General features: G+C 36.7%; 1 protein-coding gene across 4 annotated transcripts in view; it reads right to left on the bottom strand.

The window, feature by feature from the left end:
• The window catches only part of GRM5 (glutamate metabotropic receptor 5), a 562,738-nt gene that overhangs the window by 267,589 nt on the left and 270,689 nt on the right, over window positions 1–24,460 (bottom strand). The gene's annotated exons all lie outside the window — the stretch shown is intronic.

Below are 24,460 nucleotides of genomic sequence, written 5' to 3' on the forward strand. Positions count from 1 at the left end.
AAAGATTGACAATTTGAGCAGCAAAATAGTGCTGGATTTTAATTCTAAGTATAAGATTAACATCTGCAAGTCCAGACTGATGTGAATAAAAAATCGAATAAATTAATAAATGGAGGACAATAATCAACCATGCAAAAGAATTCCAAATAAATTATGTAAATGCTTCATCCTAAAGGAGGGAGAGCAAAACTCTCCACTGTTAAGTATGAGCTGTGCAGAGTGACTTCCTTCTAAAGAGTAAAGTATGGAAGTGGGGAGGAGATAGTAAATTTACAGCAGAGAAACCTGGCACACACTACTTCAGTCAGGTGATCAAGGTCAATACCAACAGTTATAAATCATGTTGATAGTATACACCCTGGATATGATGTGATTAAAATAGCACTTTACCTCTGTGATCTACCTCTCTAAAACCCATAACCCTAATTTACCCATGAGACAAATCTCAATTTGGAGACATTCTAAAAAATGCCTGACCTATACTCATCAAAACTTTCAAAGTAATTGAAAGTAAATAAGGTATGAAAAACTGTTACAGCCAAGAGGAGCCTAAGGAGTCCAGATAACTACATGTAATATGGTATACTGGATGCGACCCCAGAACAGAAAAAGGGCATTAGATAAAAAGAAAGGGAATCTTAATAAACTATGGACTTCTTAATAAATATTCTCTTACTAAATAATTATGTATTGATATTGTTTCATTAATTTTAACAAATATACTACACTAATGTAATGTGTTAATAATAAACTCTGTGTATGTCAGAGGAAAGAGAGGTAATGTAGGAATTCTTTGTAGTATATGCTCAATTTTTTAGTGAATCTAAAACTTTTCTTAAAAATGAAGTTGATTCATAGAAAATCAATTGAACAAATGTTGCTTTTGGTTAATTGATGATATAACTAAATAGTTCCTGTTTTAACCTTGTGGAAAGCAGAAATTGTTGGCTTGGTTATATATTTGATGTATTACTATGTGATGGATGGTATGTGTCACCAAAACTGAACAGAATTTTATCACATGAAAGGAGTAACAGGAATATGCTTCCAGAAAAGAATGTATTCTTGACAGAAATTGATAGGGGTTACAATTTGGGGGCATCTAATGATTTAAATCTTTTATGACACATGTATTACTAGAATTTGTCAGAACGTTAATCTAAATATAATCATGTGATAATGTATTCGGTTTGAAACAGAATAACAAAGGGGCATTTGTCACTTAGCGTCAGAATGGATTCCTGGACAGATATGACCATATTGCCACTCAGCAGTAGCCAAGAAATTTAAATGACTTTTCCTCATTTTTTAGTCACTTAAATCAGACATGTATCCCTTACTACATGGCAAACCATGTGCTTAAGAAAAATAATACTTGATAAAATCAGAAAACAAACATCTTAATATGTAGCTAATAGCATAGACAGACAGGGAAATATTTTTAGAGATCACCTAGCCCTGGCCTGTCGAGTATGGTAGCTTCTAGCCCCTTGAATGTGGCTAGCAGGAATTAAGACATGCTTGTATTAGGGTTCTCCAGAAGGATAGAACTAATAGGATATATGTATATATGAAAGGAAGTTTATTAAGGAGAATGGGCCCAGACGATCACAAGGTAAAGTCCCACAATAGGCCATATGCAAGCTGAGGAAAAAAGAAGGCAGGAGGGGCTCAGTCTAAGTCCAACAGCCTAAAAGTATGGAAACTGACAATGGAGCCTTCATTCCACGGCTGAAGGCCCAAGAGTCCCTAGCAACCCACTGGTGTAAGTGCAAGAGTCCAAAGGCTGAAAAACCTGGAGTCTGATGTTCAAGGGCAAGAGGAACAGATGGGAGCATGTAGCATGGGAGAAAGATGAAAGCCAGAAGACAGCAAGCAAGCTTCTCCCACCTTCTTCTGCCTGCTTTGTTCTAATGGGCGCTGGATGGTGCCCATCCACATTGAGGGTCTTCCTTTCCAGTCCACTGACTCAAATATTAATCTCCTCTGGCAACACCCTCACAGACATACCCAGAAACAATACTTACAGCTATCTAGGCATCCTTTAATCCAATCAAGGTAACAGCTAACATTAATAATCACAATTATGTGAGTGTGAAATACACTCACGGTTTTGAAGACTTAGTACGAAAAGAGAAAGCAAAATAGCTCAATAATTTTTATATAATCGGCATACAGAAAAGTTTCATCTCCCTGAACATCTCCCTCCATTCCCATGGCAATCACTGGTTTGTTCTCCCTCACTATGGTTTTGTCTTTTTGAGAATGTCATAAACATGAAATCATGTAGTTTGTAACTTTTGGAGACTGACTTCTTTTACTCAGCATACTGCCCTTGAGTTGCTTCATGTATCAACGCTTATCAATCTTTTTTTTTTTTAACTGAGCAGTATTATGTGTGGATATTCCACTGTTTATTTATTCACCCATTGAAGGACACTTTGTTTTGTTTTACTTACTGTATCTTGAAACTCTTAACATTTTATTTTAAACATAAAGATATCTATTGAAACATTATTATTGCTCTTAGTTTAAATTCAGGACTAATATGTGATTGGTAAAAACAAAAATGAAAGCAAAAAAATGTAAAAGAGAAGAAACAAAATGTGGGTTCACTCCTCTGACCCTCAAATACACATGAAGGCAGTAAGAAGCTCTTAACCGTTTTCTTTGCCTCATTGCAGACTTGCTATATTTCTTACATTCCTTTTTGAAAACTCTTTTAAATATCAATCATGTACTTTTTTTATTTTTTTTTACGATCTGGCCCTTTATTTATTTTTATTTATTTTTTATTTTATTGTACTTTAAGTTCTAGGGTACATGTGCACAATGTGCAGGTTTGACACATAGGTATACATGTGCCATGTTGCTTTGCTGCACCCATCAACTCATCATTTACATTAGGTAGTTCTCCTAATGCTATTTCTCCCCCAGCCCCCCATACCCCTACAGGCCTCAGTGTGTGATGTTCCCCGCGCTGTGTCCAAGTGATCTCACTGTTCAATTCCCACCTGTGAGTGAGAACATGCGGTGTTTGGTTTTCTGTCCGTGCGATAGTTTACTGAGAATGATGGTTTCCAGCTTCATCCATGTCCCTACAAAGGACATGAACTCATCCTTTTTTATGGCTGCATAGTATTCCATGGTGTATATGTGACACATTTTCTTAATCCAGTCTATCATTGATGGACATTTGGGTTGGTTCCAAGTCTTTGCTATTGTGAATGGTGCCGCAATAAACATATGTGTGCATGTGTCTTTATAGCAGCATGATTTATAATCCTTTGGGTATATACCCAGTAATGGGATTGCTGGGTCAAATGATAACTCTAGTTCTAGATCCTTGAGGAATCACCACACTGTCTTCCATAATGGTGGAACTAATTTACACTCCCACCAACAGTGTAAAAGCATTCCTATTTCTCCACATCCTCTCCAGCACCTGTTGTTTCCTGACTTTTTAATGATTGCCGTTCTAACTGGCATGAGATGGTATCTCATTGTGGTTTTGATTTGCATTTCTCTTATGGCCAGTGATGATGAGCAGTTTTTCATGTGTCTGTTGGCTGCATAGATGTCTTCTTTTGAGAAGTGTCTGTCTGTTCATATCCTTTGTCCACTTTTTGATGTGGCTGTTTGTTTTTTTTCTTGTAAATTTGTTTGAGTTCTTTGTAGATTCTGGATATTAGCCCTTCGTCAGGTGGGTAGATTGCAAAAATTTTCTCCCATTCTGTAGGTTGCCTGTTCACTCTGATGATAGTTTCTTTTGTCATGCAGAAGCTCTTTAGTTTAATTAGATGCCATTTGTCTATTTTGGCTTTTGTTGCCATTGCTTTTGGTGTTTTAGTCATGAAACCCTTGCCCATGCCTATGTCCTGAATGGTAATGCCTAGGTTTTCTTCTAGGGTTTTTATGGTTTTAGGTCTAACATTTATGTCTTTAATCCATCTTGAATTAATTTTTGTATAAGGTGTAAGGAAGGGATCCAGTTTCAGCTTTCTACATATGGCTAGCCAGCTTTCCCAGCACCATTTGTTAAATAGGGAATCCTTTCCCCATTTCTTGTTTTTGTCAGGTTTGTCAAAAATCAGATGGTTGTAGATGTATGGTATTATTTCTGAGGCCTCTATTCTGTTCCATTGGTCTATACATCTGTTTTGGTACCAGTACCATGCTGTTTTGGTTACTGTAGCCTTGTAGTATACTTTGAAGTCAGGTAGCATGATGCCTCCAGCTTTGTTCTTTTTGCTTAGTATAATCTTGGCAATGAAGGCTCTTTTTTGGTTCCATATGAACTTTAAAGTAGTTTCTTCCAATTCTGTGAAGAAAGTCATTGGAAGCTTGATGGGGATGGCATTGAATCTATAAATTACTTTGGGCAGTATGGCAATTTTCACGATATTGATTTTTCCTATCCATGAGCATGGAAAGTTTCTCCATTTGTTCGTGTCCTCTTTTATTTCGTTGAGCAGTGGTTTGTAGTTTTCCTTGAGGAGGTCCTTCACATCCCTTGTAAGTTGGATTTCTAGGTATTTTATTCCCTTTGTAGCAATTGTGAATGGGAGTTCACACATGATTTGGCTCTCTGTTTGTCTTCATGGTGTAGGGGAATGCTGTGATTTTTGCACATTGATTTTGTATCCTGAGACTTTGCTGAAGTTGCTTATCAGCTTAAGGAGATTTTGGGCTGAGACAATAGGGTTTTCTAAACATACAATCATGTCATCTGCAAACAGGAACAATTTGACTTCCTCATTTCCTAATTGAATACCCTTTATTTCTTTCTCTTGCCTGATTGCCCTGGCCAGAACTTCCAACACCATGCTGAATAGGAGTGGTGAGAGAGGGCATCCCTGTCTTATGTCGGTTTTCAAAGGGAGTGCTTACAGTTTTTGCTCATTCAGTATGACGTTGGCTGTGGGTTTGTCATAAATAGCTCTTATTATTTTGAGATACGTTCCATCAGTACCTAGTTTACTGAGAGTTTTTAGCCTGAAGGGCTGTTGAATTTTGATGAAGGTCTTTTCTGCATCTATTGAGATAATCATGTGGTTTTTGTCCTTGGTTCTGTTCATGTGATGGATTAGGTTTATTGCGTATGTTGAACCAGCCTTGCATCTCAGGGATGAAGCCAACTTGATCGTGGTGGATAAGCTTTTTGATGTGCTGCTGGATTCAGTTTGCCAGTATTTTATTGAGGATTTTTGCATTGATGTTCATCAGGGATATTGGTCTAAAATTCTCTTTTGTTGTTGTGTCTCTGCCAGGCTTTGGTATCAGGATGATGCTGGCCTCATAAAATGAGTTAGTTAGGGAGGATTCTCTCTTTTTCTATTGATTGGAATAGTTTCAGAAGGAATGGTACCAGCTCCTCATTGTAGAATTCAGCTGTGAATCCTTCTGGTCCTGGACTTTTTTTGGTTGGTAGGCTATTCATTATTGCCTCAATTTCAGAGCCTGTTATTGGTCTATTCAGAGATTCAACTTCTTCCAGGTTTAGTCTTGGGAGCGTGTATGCGTCCAGGAATTTATCCATTTATTCTAGATTTTCTAGTTTATTTGCATAGAGGGGTTTATAGTATTCTCTGATGGTAGTTTGTATTTCTGTGGAATCAGTGGTGATATCCCCTTTGTCATTTTTTATTGCATCTATTTGATTCTTCTCTCTTTTCTCCTTTACTTGTCTTCCTAGCAGTCTATCAATTTTGTTGATCTTTTCAAAAAATTGGCTCCTGCATTCATTGATTTTTTGAAGGGTTTTTTTGCATGTCTATCTCCTTCAGTTCTGCTCTGATCTTAGTTATTTCTTGCCTTCTGCTAGCTTTTGAATGTGTTTGCTCTTGCTTCTCTAGTTCTTTTAATTGTGATGTTAGGGTGTCAATTTTAGATCTTTCCTGCTTTATCTTGTGGGCATTTAGTGCTATAAATTTCCCTCTACATACTGCATTAAATGTGTCCCAGAGATTCTGGTATGTTGTGTCTTTGTTCTCATTGGTTTCAAAGAACATCTTTATTTTTGCCTTCATTTCGTTATTCACCCAGTAGTCATTCAGGAGCAAGTTGTTCAGTTTCCATGTAGTTGAGCAGTTTTGAGTGAGTTTATTAATCCTGAGTACTAATTTGATTGCACTGTGGTCTGAGAGACAGTTTGTTGTGATTTCTGCTCTTTTACATTTGCTGAGGAGTGATTTACTTCCAATTATGTGGTCAATCTTAGAATAAGTGCAATGTGTTGCTGAGAAGACTGTGTATTCAGTTGATTTCGGGTAGAGAGTTCTGTAGATGTCTATTAGGTCTGCTTGTTTCAGAGCTGAGTTCAGGTCCTGGATATCCTTGTTAACCTTCTGTCTTGTTGATCTGTCTAATATTGACAGTGGGGTGTTAAAGTCTCCCATTATTATTGTGTGGGAGTCTAAGTCTCTTTCTAGGTCTCTAAGGACTTGTTTTATGAATCTGGGTGCTCCTATATTGGGTGCATATATATTTAGGATAGTTAGCTCTTCTTGTTGAATTGATCCCTTTACCATTATGTAATGGCCTTCTTTGTCTCCTTTGATCTTTGTGGGTTTAAAGTCTGTTTTATCATAGAATAGGATTGCAACCCCTGTTTTTTTTTTGCTTTCCATTTGCTTGGTAGATCTGCCTCCATCCCTTTATTTTGAGCCTGTGTGTGTCTTTGCATGTGAGATGGGTCTCCTACCTACAGCACACTGATGGGTCTTGACTTTATCCAATTTGGCAGTCTGTATCTTTTAATTGGGGCATTTAGACCATTTACATTTAAGATTAATATTGTTATATGTGAATTTGGTCTGGTCATTATGATGCTAGCTGGTTTATTTTGCCCATTAATTGATGCAGTTTCTTCATAGCATCGATGGTCTTTACAATTTGGCACATTTTTGCAGTGGCTTGTACTGGTTGTTTCTTTCCATGTTTAGTGCTTCCTGCAGGAGCTCTTGTAACGCAGGCCTGGTGGTGACAATATCTCTCAGCATTTGCTTCTCTGTAGAGGATTTTATTTCTCCTTCACTTATGAAGCTTAGTTTGGCTGGATATTAAATTCCGGGTTGAAAATTCTTTTCTTTAAGAATGTTGAATATTGGCCCCCACTCTCTTCTGGCTTGTAGGGTTTCTGCTGAGAGATCTGCTGTTAGTCTGATGGGCTTCCCTTTGTGGGTAACTTGACCTTTCTCTCTGTCTGCCCTTAACACTTTTTCCTCCATTTCAACCTTGGCAAATCTGACAATTATGTGTCTTGGGGTTGCTCTTCTTGAGGAGAATATTTGTGGTGTTCTCTGTATTTCTTGAATTTGAATGTTGTCCTGCCTTGCTAGGTTGGGGAAGTTCTCCTGGATAATATCCTGAAGAGTGTTTTCCAACTTGGTTCCATTCTCCCCCTCACTTTCAGGTACACCAATCAAACGTAGATTTGGTCTTTTCACATAGTCCCATAGTTCTTGGAGGCTTTGTTCATTTCTTTTTACTCCTTCTCTAACCTTGTCTTCTCGCTTTATTTCATTAATTTGATCTTCAATCATTGATACCGTTTCTTCTACCTGATTGAATCAGCTATTGAAGCTTATGCATGCATCACTTAGTTCTCATGCCATGGTTTCCAGCTCCATCAGGTCATTTAAGGTCTTCTCTATGCTGTTTCTTCTAGCTAGCCATTCATCTTATCTTTTTTCAAGGTTTTTAGCTTCCTTGCAGTGGGTTCAGCATCCTTCTTTAGCTTGGAGAAATTTGTTATTACCAACCTTCTGCAGCCTACTTCTGTCAAATCGTCAAAGTCATTCTATGTCCAGCTTTGTTCCATTGCTGGCGAGGAGCTGCGATCCTTTGGAGAAGGGGCGCTCTGATTTTTAGAATTTTCAGCTTTTCTGCTCCAGTTTCTCCCCATCTTTGTGGTTTTATCTACCTGTGGTCTTTGATGTTGGTGACCTACAGATGGGGTTTGGTGTAGATTACCTTTTTGTTGATGTTGATGCTATTTCTTCGTGTTTGTTAGTTTTCCTTCTAACAGTCAGGTCCCTCAGCTGCAGGTCAGTTGGAGTTTGCTGGAGTTTCACTCCATACCCCATTTGCCTGGGTATCACCAGTGGAGGCTGCAGAACAGAGAATATTGCAGAACAGCAAATATTGCTGCCTGATCCTTCCTCTGGAAGCTTCGTTTCAGAGGAGCAGCCACCTATATGAGGTATCTGTCGGCCCCTACTTGGAGATCTCTCCCAGTTAGGCTACACAGGGGTCAGGGACCCACTTAAGGAGGCAGTCTGTCCATTCTCAGAGCTCAAATGCCATGCTAGGAGAACACCGCTCTCTTCAGAGCTGTCAGACAGGGACATTTAAGTCTGCAGAAATTGTCTGCTGCCTTTTGTTCAGCTATGCCCTGCCCACCGAGATGGAGTCTAGAGGCAGTAGGCCTTGTTGAGCTGTGATGGGCTCTGCCCATTTGGAGCTTCCTTGGCCACTCTGTTTACCTACTCAAGCCTCATCAGTGGTGACACCCCTCCCCCAGCCAGGCTACAGCCTGGCAGAGTGATCTCAGACTGCTGTGCTAGCAGGGAGCAAGGCTCCATGGGCGTGCGACCTGCTTAGCCAGGCATGGGAGAGAATCACCTTGTCTGCCGGTTGTTAAGACCTTGGGAAAAGCACAGTATTTTGGCAGGAGTGTCCCGTTTTTCCATGTAGTCTGTCACGGCTTCCCTTTGCTAGGAAAGGGAAATCCCCCAACCCCTTGCGCTTCCCAGGTGAGGTGATGCCCCACCCTGCTTTGGCTCACCCTCTGTGGGCTGCACCCACTGTCCAACCAGTCCCAGTGAGATCAACCAGGCACTTCAGTTGGAAATGCAGAAATCACCCGTCTTCTGCATCGATCACACTAGGAGATGCAGACTGGAGCTGTTCCTATTTGGCCATCTTGGAATGCCCACTGCTCTTCATTTTTATGTTGTTATTAAAATACTTGAAACGATGAATTGGATTATATTTGAGTCCTCTCACACTATAGTTTTATTAGAAAACATTGGTCTAGTCTAAGTTGCTTTTTATGTAAAGAAAGAACCTATGGCCCAGAGAACTTATGATCAGTGCCAGGTCCTGTTTTTAAGTGATCTGGATATTTTTAAACAAAAATGTTTCTCTATTTAACTGGGGAGAAGAGTTGTTTCAAGTTATCTATCACTAAGAAAATTTTCACTTAGGCTTCATGAAGTTCAAATACATTTTACATAACATTTTCACTGTTTTCTACTCAAGGAAGATCTTGGCCTACTGCCCTTCTGGGTTAAATAAAATGAGCTACCATTTATTGAGTGCTTACGCCATGTAGACCAGTGCTGCAATTTGTATAATAAATAGCTTACATAATTTATTATTGAGTTTAATTCTCACAAAAATCTTTTATAGATGAAGAACCCGATGCTCAGAGAGCAATTTGCTTAAGCAACCACATTAATCAGAATGTGGTAAACATAGTATTTAAATGGGGTTCTTGTTCTAAAGCTTGTGTTCTCTCCACTGTTCTCAACTGCTTCTGAACACACAAAGTATTTGTGTAAGCTGCTACAGCTGTCAATAGGAACCCTGTAAGGATTATTTAGCCTTTCACAGCTGTTTGGGATTAGTAAGAAGTTGATATTCCTTCAATTCTTCATCTGGCAGAACCTAGCATGGTAATATTTGCTCTAAAGAAAATAAGAATCTCTCATATTTTTTTCCTCTGGTGCCTGGAATACATCAGACTCTGCTGGGTTTAGAGGATCATACTGCAACAGAAGTTAAGGAGGAAGGAGCACCGTCGAGTCTAGATAAGTGCTCAGTTTTCCTGCTGTTTAGCAAACCCCCAATTATCTGAAAATTTCAATAACAGAATTTTTTTCTGTGCTCTTTCAGAAACAAGAGGAAATGACATCAAAGTTTTCTAATTTCAGAATTAAAGAAATTAATATACTCACACACACACCCTCATACCCACCCACGCACAGAGCTATACAGGAGATTCATCACCCTTGGAGCTGCTGCTCCTCCTCCTAAGTTCTATATTGCAGCTAAAATTTTTCCTTATTTGGATTCTTAGTCACCAAAAAGCAAACACCAGAAATCATCTGATTCAAATGATCCATTTTCACCTCGTACATCAACACTGTTGCTAAGGTCGGTGAATTCCAACTCCATGATGTTTCTTGCATCCTTCCCTTGTTCTTTGTCATGGCAACTGCCCTAGTCACTGGTCCCATTCCTTTTTCCTGGATTAGTGCCCCATCTCCCTCTTGTTCACTATGTTCCAGTCATTTTGTTTTTCTTTAATCTCCTCAGAATCCAGAGCTATGCCCTGTGCCTGGAATGTTCTCCCCATGCCCTCTTTGGCTAAGTCTGACTAATTTTGCAGATCTCAACTCTTCTGCAGAATCCCTTCCTGACCTGCACAGATGAGGGAGGTCTTCTTTTAATAGGCTCTCATGGTATCCTGTTTTCCTTGTGGCACTTACAATGATAACAATTAATTGTACAATCATATCCTTAATAGCTGTCTTCCCTGCTGGAATGCCCTTAAATATTATGCTGGGCTGCTTTATACTACACTGTGCTGCTTTTTTCTAATAAACAATTTCCTGTATTACTTCCATTGGGGCATCTTTGAAAATTTCTAAAATATTTATAAATGCAACAAGTGCTTATTCATTTATTTCTAACTCCCATTATAGATGGTTGAGAACATGATTTTATAGTCATGACTTAATACTCCTCTTCTTACCCTCCCTATATAAGGCTGATCAAGCTGCCGTTACATTTTATGATGTTGGGAGAGTACCTTAGCTTGTGGGTGAGTCAATCTTCTCAACTGAAAAATGGGGATAATAATAGTACTGAACACTTCAGAGCTTTACAGATAAAAGTAAATCAGGTAATATTCAGATGAAAGTTAATTCAGATAATATATTTGAGGGTACAAACAAAATGTCCATGAAAGTTGGCAAGTATTAATTTACATTTCAGGGGTATCTGTATATTTATTTATTCATTATTTTTATTAAAAAATGTTGTAAAGATGGGGGGTCTCACTATGTTGCCCAGGCTGGTCTCAAACTTCTGGCCCCCTACATCAGCCTCCCAAAGTGCTGGAATTACAGTCACGAGCCACCATGCCAGACCGTGTATATTTTTCCTATAGAAAAAGTGTTCAATATAACTTCTCAGAAGCAAATTCCAATTACCAAGGGGAACAGCTCTCAAGCGTGAGACAAATTTGCATCCTCCTTTGATCTATTCATACATTTCATTTCTGTAGTCATTAAACATGGCTTTTTTTTCCCACTAAGAAATCTTTAAACTTTTTGAAAATAACCTCAGGCTGATCCTAGTCTTTCTTAGTAACTGTACATATGGCATATAGAGCTGGAAAAACACATAAATTAGACAATAGAGAAGCAACCAAGCTGTGTTTTATATATATACATATATATGTGTGTGTATATATATATATATATATATATATATATATTTGGTGTATCCTTTTGTGCAGAGGCTTATTTTGAAGAGCACATGGGAGAGGAAGTGTTTAAGAAAATAAGAATGAAGGGAAAGAGAAAATTCAACATCTGTAAGACGCATGTATGTGATTATCATAACTGGGCATGTCTGACTCTAAAGAGTATTAAAATATGCTCTGAGAATCAGCAGCAAAGAACTGGAAACACTACATAAATGGAGATGGACCTCACAAGATACATTCAAGCATCCTAATTATACAGGTACACATCTTTCATTTGTTCACAGATATATTCAGGACCCAAACTACTGTATTCAGACCTCTATGCCCATATTTATGTCTGGATGTACACTTAAAGGAGGCAAAGGCACGGTGCAGTACTTTGCTCAGAATTTCCAGGCAGGCTGATTGTCCTGGCTATGATTCCAGTCATCATAAATACATTTGATTCTCACAAATGGTTCCCTGGTTGCATCCAGCAGGTCCATTTGTAAGGCAAGTAGTTAGCTTGTTCTGCTGCTCTGTGACTTTTCGAAGAGTTCCTGGATTCCTGCTAAGCATGAACAAAGCAGGAAGACATTAATGTGCTGACCACAATCTCCTCTGGCCACCACAGGGAAACTAGCATCATGGATTAAATCATTTCTTTGCTAAATGACACCTGTTGAAACTGACAAGCCAACAAAGCTGAGATCCCATGCTGAGCAGAAGAATTACAAGCAATGGGGCTGCCCACAGCATTGCTGCATGACAGTGGGTGACTGAGAATCACATTAACACAGTAGTGAATCCACACACTTGATTTCCAAGCATTCCTCACATGCTATCCTTCTTGGGTGTAAATTTTGCATTTATTCATTGAAAAGTATTGTGATTCATAAAATTATAATTTTTATTATAATTTGGATTCTCTACAGATTTTGTTACTGTATTGCATGGTATTTATTAATATGTATATTATTAAATCTAACTTTTTTACAAAAGCTTTTAAAACATGAATTTCTAATAAGAAAATGACAATTCTTCTCGAAGTAGCAGTGATAATAATAACAATAATAATAATAATTGCTGTATTAGTCTGTTTTCACACTGCTGATAAAGATGTACTTGAGACTGGGCAATTTACAAAAGAAATAGGTGTAATGGACTTACAGTTCCACGTGTCTAGGGAAGCCTCACAATAATGGCAGAAAGCAAGGAGGAGCAAGTTACATCTTACATGGGTGACAGCAGGCGAAAAGAGAGCTTGTGCAGGGAAACTCCCATTTTTAAAACCATCAGATCCCATGAGACTTATTCACTGTCACAAGAAAAGCACAGCAAAGACCTGCCCTTGTGATTCAATCACCTCCCACGGGGTCCCTTCCACAACACGTGGGAATTCATGATGAGATTTGGGTGGGGACACAGTCAAACCATATCAATGGGTAACTTTTACTAATTGCATATTTTTTTGACGTAAACTTCCATATCACCTTATATATATTGGCTTATTTAAGATTGTCCCTGTTATAAATGAAGCTTTAAGTCTCTGTTCTTCGAAAATTGGAAAGCTTTAGGTTTCACCATGTTATGGAAGAAAAATTGTCTCTGTGAATATAATTCCCAAATAATTAAAATATCAATTCACATGGTCCAAAGCTGACGGGTTGTTGTTCCGGCAGGTTTCAGAGGAAACATCAATAGTGATAATGGCTGAACTCATTCATGGACCACTCACTATATATGCCAAGCAGAGTGCTAAGCGCTTCACAGATATCATTTACTTTTATCCCGGCAACAAATGTATTAGTTAAAAATTAATATTGTTTCCTTCTGACAGATGACAATTGAAGTTTGGAGATTAAGCTATTTGCTAAGGATCACCATGCTAGATTGTGGCAAAACTAGATCCAGAACTAAAGTCCGCCTGACTTAAAGGCTGGACTCTACATTACTATGCTAACTGGTGGTATTTAAATCAATTATTTCCTAAACATTTTGTTTGTGTCTACACTTTTAAAAGGGAGAGAAAACATTTTCCCATAATCTTAGGGGTTTAACTATCCCCTCTTACAGTAATTTTGGGACATCTTCAAATCAAACTCAACATAAAGGACTTGTGTTCAAATGATTTATGAATTATAGTCAGACCTGAATCTTTAGAATCCTGTAAACAATCAAACACTAAATTTTGGGTATCTTCCTCACTGTCCATACACATTATCATTGAACTTCTGTGAAATAATATTTTATCACTCTAGATGTTATTTATCACATACAAGATGGCTATTTAAAATTTTACAGGCACTAGCACACTAAAAAGAAAAAAATAATAATGCAGGTAGGTAGGTGTGTCAGAGCTGTAATTGGAATAAATGCAAAGACAAGGGAAACAATAGAAGCAAATGTCATAGTTTGAGCAGCAACCATATTGTATAGTTAGGTCTATTAAACAATAACCATGATTTTCCAAGAGTTTCACTTTTAATTCGAATGTTTTGTTTTCTCCCTCTCCCTCTCTGGAAAATGAAGGCAACTCTACCCATACTCATCTTGGATGCTAGAACATCCATGTGACTGAGGCACAGATGATATATGAATGACTCAAAAGGGCACTTCTGTGTCTTACTTTTTTGTATGCACTTAGAAAACATCTTAGCATTAGTTCTCTTATAAAAATGAATGAAAATACCTACTTTTCAGGGTTTTAGGAGGATTATATAGGTTAGTACCTGCAAAGAATCTATACACTGGCACATAGGAAACATTCCATCTTTTGATCCCATAAATCTGCTAGCAGTGAGTCCTTCTGTACAAAGAAGAAAAAGTAATTCCCCATTATCAGTGGAGTACTGATGACAGCCTCATACCAGCTTATAGGAGCCGATTACATTAATTTCTTCCCAGCTTCTAATGATGCTAAAAATTAAGCTCAATTTTTATACATTTACCACTATACCACCATGGCCATAATTTATCTTCCATATTCTGTCCTCTAGGAAATCTTTTAGTAGCAGGTAGGTTAGAAAATAACTACTGGAAATAAAACAAGCATGTATCTTGTTTGTGTTAGGCAGCAGCCTCATATTCTGCTGAGATGTCAAAGACAATGCAATGTGACCTAATTATATACTGATCCATTAGATGAGATTTTCAATATCTTAGAGTGAAAATCTGCTAGTTCAGAAATACCAGTAGGAAGCACACTTTTCCTATTCTCCACTTATGTGCCCACCATAGGAATAACTGATCAATACACTCTTCTCACTGAGTTTACACATACTTATGTGCCACATATTACACTAAGTGCTTTGAATACAAATCATATTTAATCATGCAAGTAATTTTCTTTGATAGGTATCACCCACCACTTAATATAAAGGAATAAAATAAGGCTCACAAGGCTAAGTAAAGGACCGAATGTTGAAGAGCTGTGTTAGAGATTGACTGGCTAGAACACAGACTGCAAAGCTTGTGTTCTTCATCAGTGTATTCTATCCCTTCCCATTCTATTGAATAAATACTGTGTTGTAATGGGTAGAAATTATTCATTTTATAAATGAAGGTAACTGAGGGATTAGGAAATGAAGGCTTTTAAAACATGATTCCATAAATGCAGGATTTCATTTCTCCCTATAGAATTACAAAATAAAAGCAAGTCCATAAACCCGATTAGCAGATACAGGGCTGCCCGTCTTTGGGAATGTTAATCTCTGGTCACATGTTGCAAATGTTTAACTGTTCTATCCATCACATAATCTCTTCTTGTAAATTTATCATGAAATATATTTACAGCTCTCTATATGACATATAAATCATAGACCAAGAGCTGAATTTAGCCAACATTTTGAAATCATTCTCAAGAGATGTTGCGGTATAAAATTTTATATTCAGTTTAGCACACTATGTTAGCGAACACACTAAAACCGCAGGACATTTCAATTACTAGAATTAAACAGACCTCTTAAAATATTCCAAATGTATTCTGCAGAGGCTTGTCAGTGGAGGTGGAGTGTATGGGATTATCTTTCTATCTCAACTGAAATGATCCCACAGTAAGCGTTTGGTTACTTAGTAACACTAAAATTGCAATTAAGTTCCCTTACAATTAGTGGCCTTCAAATAAATAGTTTTGAGAACTAATTACATACTTTGGCAGAATTTCATTCTTTCTGTTTTGGTAGTTATTCTGGTAAATTTCTAAATGTAGTGGGCATGATCTTCCTCTCCAGATGCTTTTTTACGTTTTAAAGAAGAAAGGCTAGTTTGTACTGAAACTTGATTTGGAGATGAATAGATCAAGAAGAAATGGACGTAAGTTGTTCAAAAAATAAATTGAAAAAGATGAAATAAAGATTTTTGTCCTATTACTTATGACCTCAAAACATCTATAGTTAAAATAATTAGGCAGATGAACAATCATATCTAAGAATATTTGTGTACTTACGATGTTAAAAACATGATAGAAGATGATGTATTATCCTCGGAGACACAACATCATGCAGTCAAAGCATTCAGTTCTTTGGCCTAGTTAGTCATTTCTACTACAGGTATTTGCAAATTTTAGGAAAACTCTGTTGTGACTGATGAAGTGAAGCCTCAAATTTTTATTGAACATTCTATAATTAAAGAAGTTAAGAAAGAGTATCCATATGTTACCATTTTTGACATGGTTAGCAACAATAGTAGTGACTATGCACCATTTATCTTCAGGCAGGGTGGAAAGTAAACTACTGGAAAGAAAACAAGCTGATACTTGATGTGTAAGAGCACTTTCCTGTTTTGCTCGGGTTCCAAAGACAATAAATGTTACCTATTCATATATTGACACATTAGATAGGATGCCCATTCACTTAGTGTAAAAATCTGCTAGTTCAGAACTACCAAGGGGAAGCATACATTTTCTGTTCTCTGCTTTTATACTCATGTGTCCAAGAGATATCAAATATTTGTCATACACTGTGCCAGGTATATGAATATGACATGGTCCCTAGTACAAAGAGAATTGTGATCTGAGAAATAGATGATAAACATACAACATAGTGAAATGGAACTATCCATAAGACGTAGCAGCAGGTGATGGAGGTAACACTGGGCATGTGTTCTGAATGTGAATAGGAATTTGATAGGTAAGAGTCATTTCATCTCAGCTATAATTTTCTCCAATAAATCATTGTTGACATTGCTCCCTTGCACCACCCAGAATGAATTTGAGGTGGTACCTCTGAGCTCAAAGAATTCTTAATGCATTGCTTTGCCATGACTTGATATAATTAGCTAACATCACAAATCCTCTGAAAGCTTCCAAAAGCCAAAGTGCTTATAGTTCTTACATTAACCAATCTACTCTCTTTAGCTTTTTGAACTCATCTCTTTCAACTCATCTCAGCCAACTAGACTCTTTGCTACTTGCGCAATGTGTGGAACATGTTCTACTTCTGAGCTTTTGTTCTTGCTGTGCCCTCAACCTGGAGAGCTCTTTCCATAGGTACCAACATGGCTCCTTCTGCCCCATCTTTAAGTCTTCTCACATATCATCTTCTCATTAAGGACATTCCAGACTACCTTATTTTAAAACATCATTCCCACAGACACTTTTTTGATGCCCCTTTCCTGCTTTATTTATTTTTTTACGTTACATACCTTTCTGTGTCTATTATCTATCCCCTTTCCTCGCTCCACTTAAATATGAGCTTCATGAAGACAGGGGCTTCTGTTCGTTTTGCTAATTGCTGGACTCTGGGACAAGAAGAGCTTCTGGCACATAAGAGGCAATCTATAAATGTTTGTAGAATGATTTAAAACTGAAATAATGTATGTATTATTCAGAATACACAGTAAGTTTTTATAATGTTTCAGATGCCTTTTGAAGATGGCTGTTAGGTGGAAAAGACTGACAGTATACAAGTAAATAAGTAAATAAAATGTACTAATTACAGATTGTAGTTAATAGAATGAACAAAACAAGCAGATATCTTTATTTAAAAATATGATATATGATATGATATGATGTGTGTGTGTGTGTGTGTGTGTGTGTGTGTCTTTTAAACCAGGACAATCAGAAAATGCCCCTCTGAAGAGATAAGCTGAGATCCGACATCGAAGCATCACTCATTTATAGAGTTGGTGAGCAGAAGTCAGTACTATTCAAAGCAGAGGATGGAGTAACTATTAAAAAATATCCAGGACAGGAAAGAAATGAAATTTTTTTATATCACAAAAATTAAAAAGGAGAGGATGTGGAAGACAGTGGAATGAGCAAGGGTTATTGGTGGAGGCCACACCATACAAGGTTGTAGGAGACATGATAAGGCATTTGGATTTATTTGAAGAGTTTTTGGAAAGTATCAAATGATTTTAATTAGGGAAATGGCATGATTTACTATAGATTTTAAAGAGTCTTCTCTTTTAAAGATCCTGTGTAGTGCGTGAATAGGACTGTGACAAGAATGGAACTGGAATAATAGGAGGCTCTTATAGCCATCCAGGTGAGATCCCATGATTTGGGTTAAGAATATTAATGATGGTGATGCATGGATATGTTTAAGATTGACTTTAAGGATAGATCATTAGGTGTTGGATTGCATTCAGGAGGTAAAGAAAAGAGAGAGAGGAAAAACAACTCATCATTTTCTGGCTTTGGTAATAAAATAATATCATTTATTGAGATAGGGAATGTAGGGAAATGAATGGGGAAAAAGGGATAAAAAAGGGATAGAAATTTGGTTTCTTTCTGGATATGTTAAGTTTGAAAGGCTTATGTGATATCAAAGTGGAGATGTCACGTAGGCAGGTCAATACATAGGCTAGATCTATGCCTGTCTTCATCATTATACAATGAATTTCCCAAGGGAAGATATTTTACTGTATTCGTCCCTAGGTCAGCAGTTGGCAAAATGGTTGTTTTATAAATGTTGCCCTAAAAGACTACTCTCTTTATATCCTGCTGGGCTTACCAGCTAGACACGCTGGGCACTCTAGCTTTGGGAGGAACATCTCCTTATTCTTCTTTGCTCCTTAGATCAGAACAGGCCATTGCATATAAATGGTTAGCTCCAGAATAACTTTTCAAAAATATTTTACTTCATTTTGAAAATAGACCTGACAAACCCTTTGGATATAACACAATAAGCTAGATGGTGTATTTTTAGAAGAAACAAAGCAGATCAATCATAATAGTAATATTGTAAAAGGAAATATGAAAAATTTTAGACTCAGGGATCCTGAGAGGGATTGGAAAACAGCGGGAATAAAGTCAAAGGAAGCCATGGGCCATGTGAGGTGTTAAAGCATATGGAAAAAAATGGGATGGTAGGAAGAATTTTTATGAACAAGCAGATCATATTATTATCCAATAATTCCATTTACCAAAAGTATTGAAATTATCATTTTATATTTTATTCCACAGGGTATATATTTCACATGACATCTCTTCTAATTGAGAACAGAAACATAGTCCAACTTGGCTCTAAAAGTTGTAAGGATAAATTACTAAAAATATGTTAAAATATTTGAGATATTTAGAAATGTGACTATCTGATGGAAGTAGATTAAAACATAAATGCTTTTTAATTTCCAATTCTGTTTAAAGAAACTATGCTGTTTTCAAAATTCTGTCAGTTGCTAGGGAAACTAGAAAGGGGGCTATTAAATTGTATATGGAAAGCTATTTTCCAAAATACATTAAGTGGAAGATGTGAGTAGTTAGATAAAACTTTTCATAGGCAAGAAAACGTGTGAAATCCTAAGTGAAGGATGAACGCCTCCTCAATTGACAGTTTGATAGAGATTCTGTGCCTCCTTTACCATGAACCATTGTTATTTTAGAGGGCAGCAATGTTCTCATTGTCCTCTTGGGGAATGTATTCTTAAGGAAGGTGAGTAATCCTGGAAGAAAAGCTAAGATCTTTTTGGACTAATAATGTTAATATAGTTACAGGAAAGATCACTAGGCTAAAAATTAGGAGAATCGTGTTCTAAACCAGACCCAGATATGAACTTAGGAAAGCTAGTTCTTCCCTGGTCTCCAATTCCAGCATCTGGATATGAGTGAAATAATTGTTAGAGTTCCTTTTGCCTATAATCATTTAATCTGTGAGTGACAGGTGAATGGCAATCCACAAAGTAGAGGATAATACCTTTAACAAGAAGGAAATTGTGGGTGATGAGATCAATTGTCAAGGTCTGGAGGCCAAGTTCCGTTTAAATAACATAAAAGCAAAGAAAAAAAAGAAAAAAGAAAAAAAGAAAGAGAAGAAAACTTTAAATGAAAATTTAAGAATGAATTATTTCGGTAAGGCTTATCTGTAAGTTAATGTACCTGCTAATATATAATGATTTTCATTTTTGTTATAAATTGAACATTTTTTGTTCAAGTACACTGTATTTAGCCATCTTTGATATTTTTAATACTCAGAGAATTTATAAACATTCCTAAAATCCTTTTATGAACCTTATCTTTTAGAATGATAGAAGTCTCTTGATTATTCCCTTGTGGTACCATATTAAAAATGCAAAGGAAATTTTCTAACTCCTCAAACCCCACACCAGTGGCATTCCAAAGCCTACAGAATAGCTAGTGAATATGAAGTTAACCAGTCCAAATGACCTTTCCTTCCACTTATTCTTACGGTAAATTATATGCTGTACCAATATTAATGTACTTGCAGCTTCCTAAAATTCAACAATATTTATTGAACATCTACAATGTACAAGGCAAATTTTTTTTTCTTTTTTTGATATGGAGTCCCACTCTGTTGCCCAGGCTGGAGGGCAGTGGCGCAATCTTAGCTCACTGCAACCTCTGCCTCCCGGGTTCAAGCAGTTTTCCTGCCTCAGTCTCCCAAGTAGCTGGGAGCTGGGAGATTACAGGCATGCAACACCACGCCTGGCAAATTTTTGTATTTTTAATAGAGATGGGATTTTGCCATGTTGGCCAGGCTGGTCTTCAATTCCTGACTTCAGATGATCCACCCTCCTCAGCCTCCCAAAGTGCTGGGATTACAGGCATGAACCACCGCACCTGGCTCGTACAAGCAACTTCTAAGAATTCTCCCATATCCTGTATGCTATTTTTGCTCTAAATCCATATTTTCTTCTATCTACCCACTAATTCATTCATAATGTATGAGTCATATTATTTACAAACACAGAACATCACACACTGCACTGTGTTTATCAATCTTTGTGTTTGTTTTTCCCATCAAACTTTGAATTGAGTAACATAATTCTGTCTTGCTTGTATTTGCTGAATAAGCAAATTCATTTTTAAAAACTATGCATGAATTAATTTTAAAGATACTCCATAACAGCAACTTTGGCTGGAAATATTTGTTCTATGAAAAATTTTACCATATGAGTGTTACAACTTCAGATGAAGCATGAAACTCTTCTTTTTTAATATATAGAATAGTACTAGGAGAGAAGGTATAATAACTAATTTGAAAAATAAATATATGAGGCTCGATGTATGTGACAGATAGATCAACTCTCAGGATAGTAGGAGAGGACAGGATGCCTAGAATGGAAGAGAAAAAGCATGAAGTACAAATCAGGAATAAGGACAAGGGGTAGGGTATCTTAGGCAACAGAGGTAATGGTTTGAAAGTAGGAAATATCACGATATACTGTAGTTTGGAAGGGTAAATCTGGAGCATTTAGGAGTAAGAATGAACACAGTAGAAGATAAGTTTAGAAAGGAAGGCAACGGCTAGCATATGATGGGCTGCAAATGCAATGACAAATAATTTGAACTTTATCTTGCAGGCAATGGGGAGCCTCTGGAAATTTATAACAGTTAGAATTAAATTTTAGAAAGATCACTGGCAGCAATGTGGAAGATGAATTGCAAGCACAGGAGAGGAAATGGAAACAGAAAATACTAGACAATTAGAATGGCAAGAAATTACAAAAGTCTGCAAACAGTGACAGTGTGAACGCAGAGGAATGAACACATAGGAAAGAAGTTAAACCAGTAGCATGAACAGGATTTATTCCTTAATTAAAATTTAGGGATAAAGTTGTAAGAGAAGATTATATCTACTCTCATTGTTTTCAAGACTTAAACCAAGAGGACAGGAGGAAGTGGCAATGGTAAGATAATGCACTGGCTGGGTTTGAGATGCTTACAAAAAAATGTACTGGAAATGTCATATAAGCAGCTGAATATGCAGGTGAATACGTTAGGAGAGAATTGTGAGTTGAAAACATACATTTAGGAAAACATAAGATGCTTGAGAAGAGCAAATTTGTCTTGTTTACTCTTTATTCTCAACTCCACACATAAAGACTGAACCTTCAGCAAATGCTGAGCTGCTACTGCTAATGTTGAACTGATACTATCACCCACTTCCAACCTCCCTTGATTAGAAAACTAATAGATGCAAGTCTCCTGACACATAATAAGGACGCAATAAATGGAAATTTCATTGATAACTTGATAACTTGGACAAGGACAGCCCTTTTTGTTTCTATTATATATTCTAGAATATAAAATATGAATACATGACAAATGACCAACATTACGATATATACTGAAGTATATGGGGCAAGTGCTATTAAATAAAGGACATTTAAATTATTTTAAGATACTCTATCAATATTTTAAAAGCATACAAGTTTGTGGCATAATCAGTATTGAAATGAAATAAATTCTAATTCATGTTTGACTTCTAGTTAGAGGTTTATATTCTTTCATTTAATCAGGGTTTACCTTGTATTCTGTAAATTCATTTGGTTTTCACTGGGCTTTTATGTCATTAATTTCTTATTTAATAATTTGTAACATCCCATTTTAGCTTAGCTGAAAAAAGAGTAAAATGGATTTTATGGCATTGATCAGTGTACTACTTAGGTCAATGTAAAAGCTAGGTAGTAGAACATGTTTTGAAACCAAAGAAAGTTGGGAGAGCATGTTAGTCAGAATATGGAACCCCAGGAATAAGACCCACTCTTTAGGTTATTTCATCTCAGCACCCAATTTTATTACCAACAACCTAGTTTTTTAAAAAAATATTGTAGTGGCATTAGAAAGTTGGGCTTTACACTAAAATCAATAGCCCTGTTTTCTTAGTAGGGGCCTGAAAATATCTCATAGATATTATTGCTCTAGAAAGAGTCCATTTCATGCACAGATGAGTCTGCATGTATGAATCTTACCTGGGCAATATCAGTTATGAGGAACTTAGGACATTTATTCTATTGTTCTAATTTGGGCTATTTATAGGCCAGAATTAGCATCTTTGGTGCCCAATCTCTAAATAGAAAAAACAAAAAGCTAAACATATGTGGTAATGTGGTGACCAAGAAAACTACTCTTTTTATGAGTTTCCATTAACATACTGTGTTCAAAAAGCAAAACATGTTTATGACAGGACTCCTATTATTTCTGGTATCAAAGAAATGACAGTAACATTACAACTAGGGTATATTTCTAGAGATTGGTCTGATAAAGCTCCAGCTTACTTCTCCATTGTAAAAAAAGTTATCTTAAAGATGGGAATTTTTCTATACAACTCAATCAATATTTAGTCTGCACATATTGTGTGTCCCACCCAACATACTGAGGTATTTGGGAAGGGGTATGAAAACTATAAGACATGGTTCTGAGGTGAAATACTGCTTTTTAAATTGTCTTTTCTTAAACCAATTATTAGTGTTTTTTTAATGAAATTATACCATAACCATTTGTATTTACATACACTTAGAATATGTGCAAGTATTATTGAAAAATATTTAAAAATTACAAAGTTTCAAACATGTAAGATGGGCCTTGTGGCCCATGTAAGATGGGCATGATCTATTTCTGATACTATTTAGAGACTATTTCTGATACTATTTAGAGTAAGACGGGCCTTGTAATATGCATCATCATGATCTATTTCTGATACTATTTAGAGTATAGCACTAGCCTTATGTTTATGATCACTATGCATTCTTATAGTTACAGATTATACCCTTCTGTTCAGACTCTTATCTCCAAATTGATGATATGTATTACAGAGCAGTTGCCACCTAACTGAATAACTCATATCAATCCTAACTGAAAGCACAACAGCACTTAAATATATAATCTAGCCCAAACTTAAACCTAAGGTAGGGATTTCTATAGGAACAAGAAAGCATATATATGAACTGTATTTTTTCATTGTTTCAATTAATTTTAACCTGTGGTATAAGCTATGTGCTTTCCAGATTTACACATATATAAAAATTTGACATATAATTCGAGAGAATTAATGGATTTTATAGTGAACATCTAAGGACTGCTAGGTATTTCTGGACCTCAGGTTTAAAAACATGGGAATAACTCATTGATGGTAGAACCGTAGTATCAATCTGGCATTTAAGGTATGGTATATTTTTGCATATTCTGAGGAAGGTTCTTCTTTTTATAAGACACAGAAATAGAAATAATAGTATTGGGAAGAATTTTAATTAGATCTAAGAATAACATTCCTAATGTGGATATAAAAATTAAGATGTGTTTCTGGGATTCTCAGTAAAGCTTATATTTTATGATATAGTCATTACATAATTTTCCAGAACTATAATAATTTCAGAACAAACCTACTGGGAGGGCCAATACTGGAGTCAGGAAGCACTCAAGAAGTTAAGTAAGAAAGAAGGATCTGAAAGAAGCAGGGATAGGTTGGGAAAGGAAACAACAGAGAAGACTGTTTTTGTTTGTTTGTTTGTTTGTTTTTGTAGAGACAGGTCTTTCTCTGTCACCGTGGCTAAAGTGTAGTGGTGTGATCACAGCTCAGTGACACTTCAACCTGCTGGGCTCCTGTGGTCCTCCTGTCTCAGCCTCCTGAGTAGCTGGGACTACAGGCACACACCACTATGCCTGGCTAATTTTATATACAGACAAGGATCTCTTTATGTTTCTCAGGCTGGTCTTGAACTCCTGGCCTAAAGCAATCTGCCTGCCTCAGCCTTTAGCCTCGAAAATTGCTGGGATTGAAGGTGAGAGATAATTAA

Source organism: Pan paniscus, chromosome 9, assembly GCF_029289425.2.
Source record: "Pan paniscus chromosome 9, NHGRI_mPanPan1-v2.0_pri, whole genome shotgun sequence".
Taxonomy (NCBI): domain Eukaryota; kingdom Metazoa; phylum Chordata; class Mammalia; order Primates; family Hominidae; genus Pan; species Pan paniscus.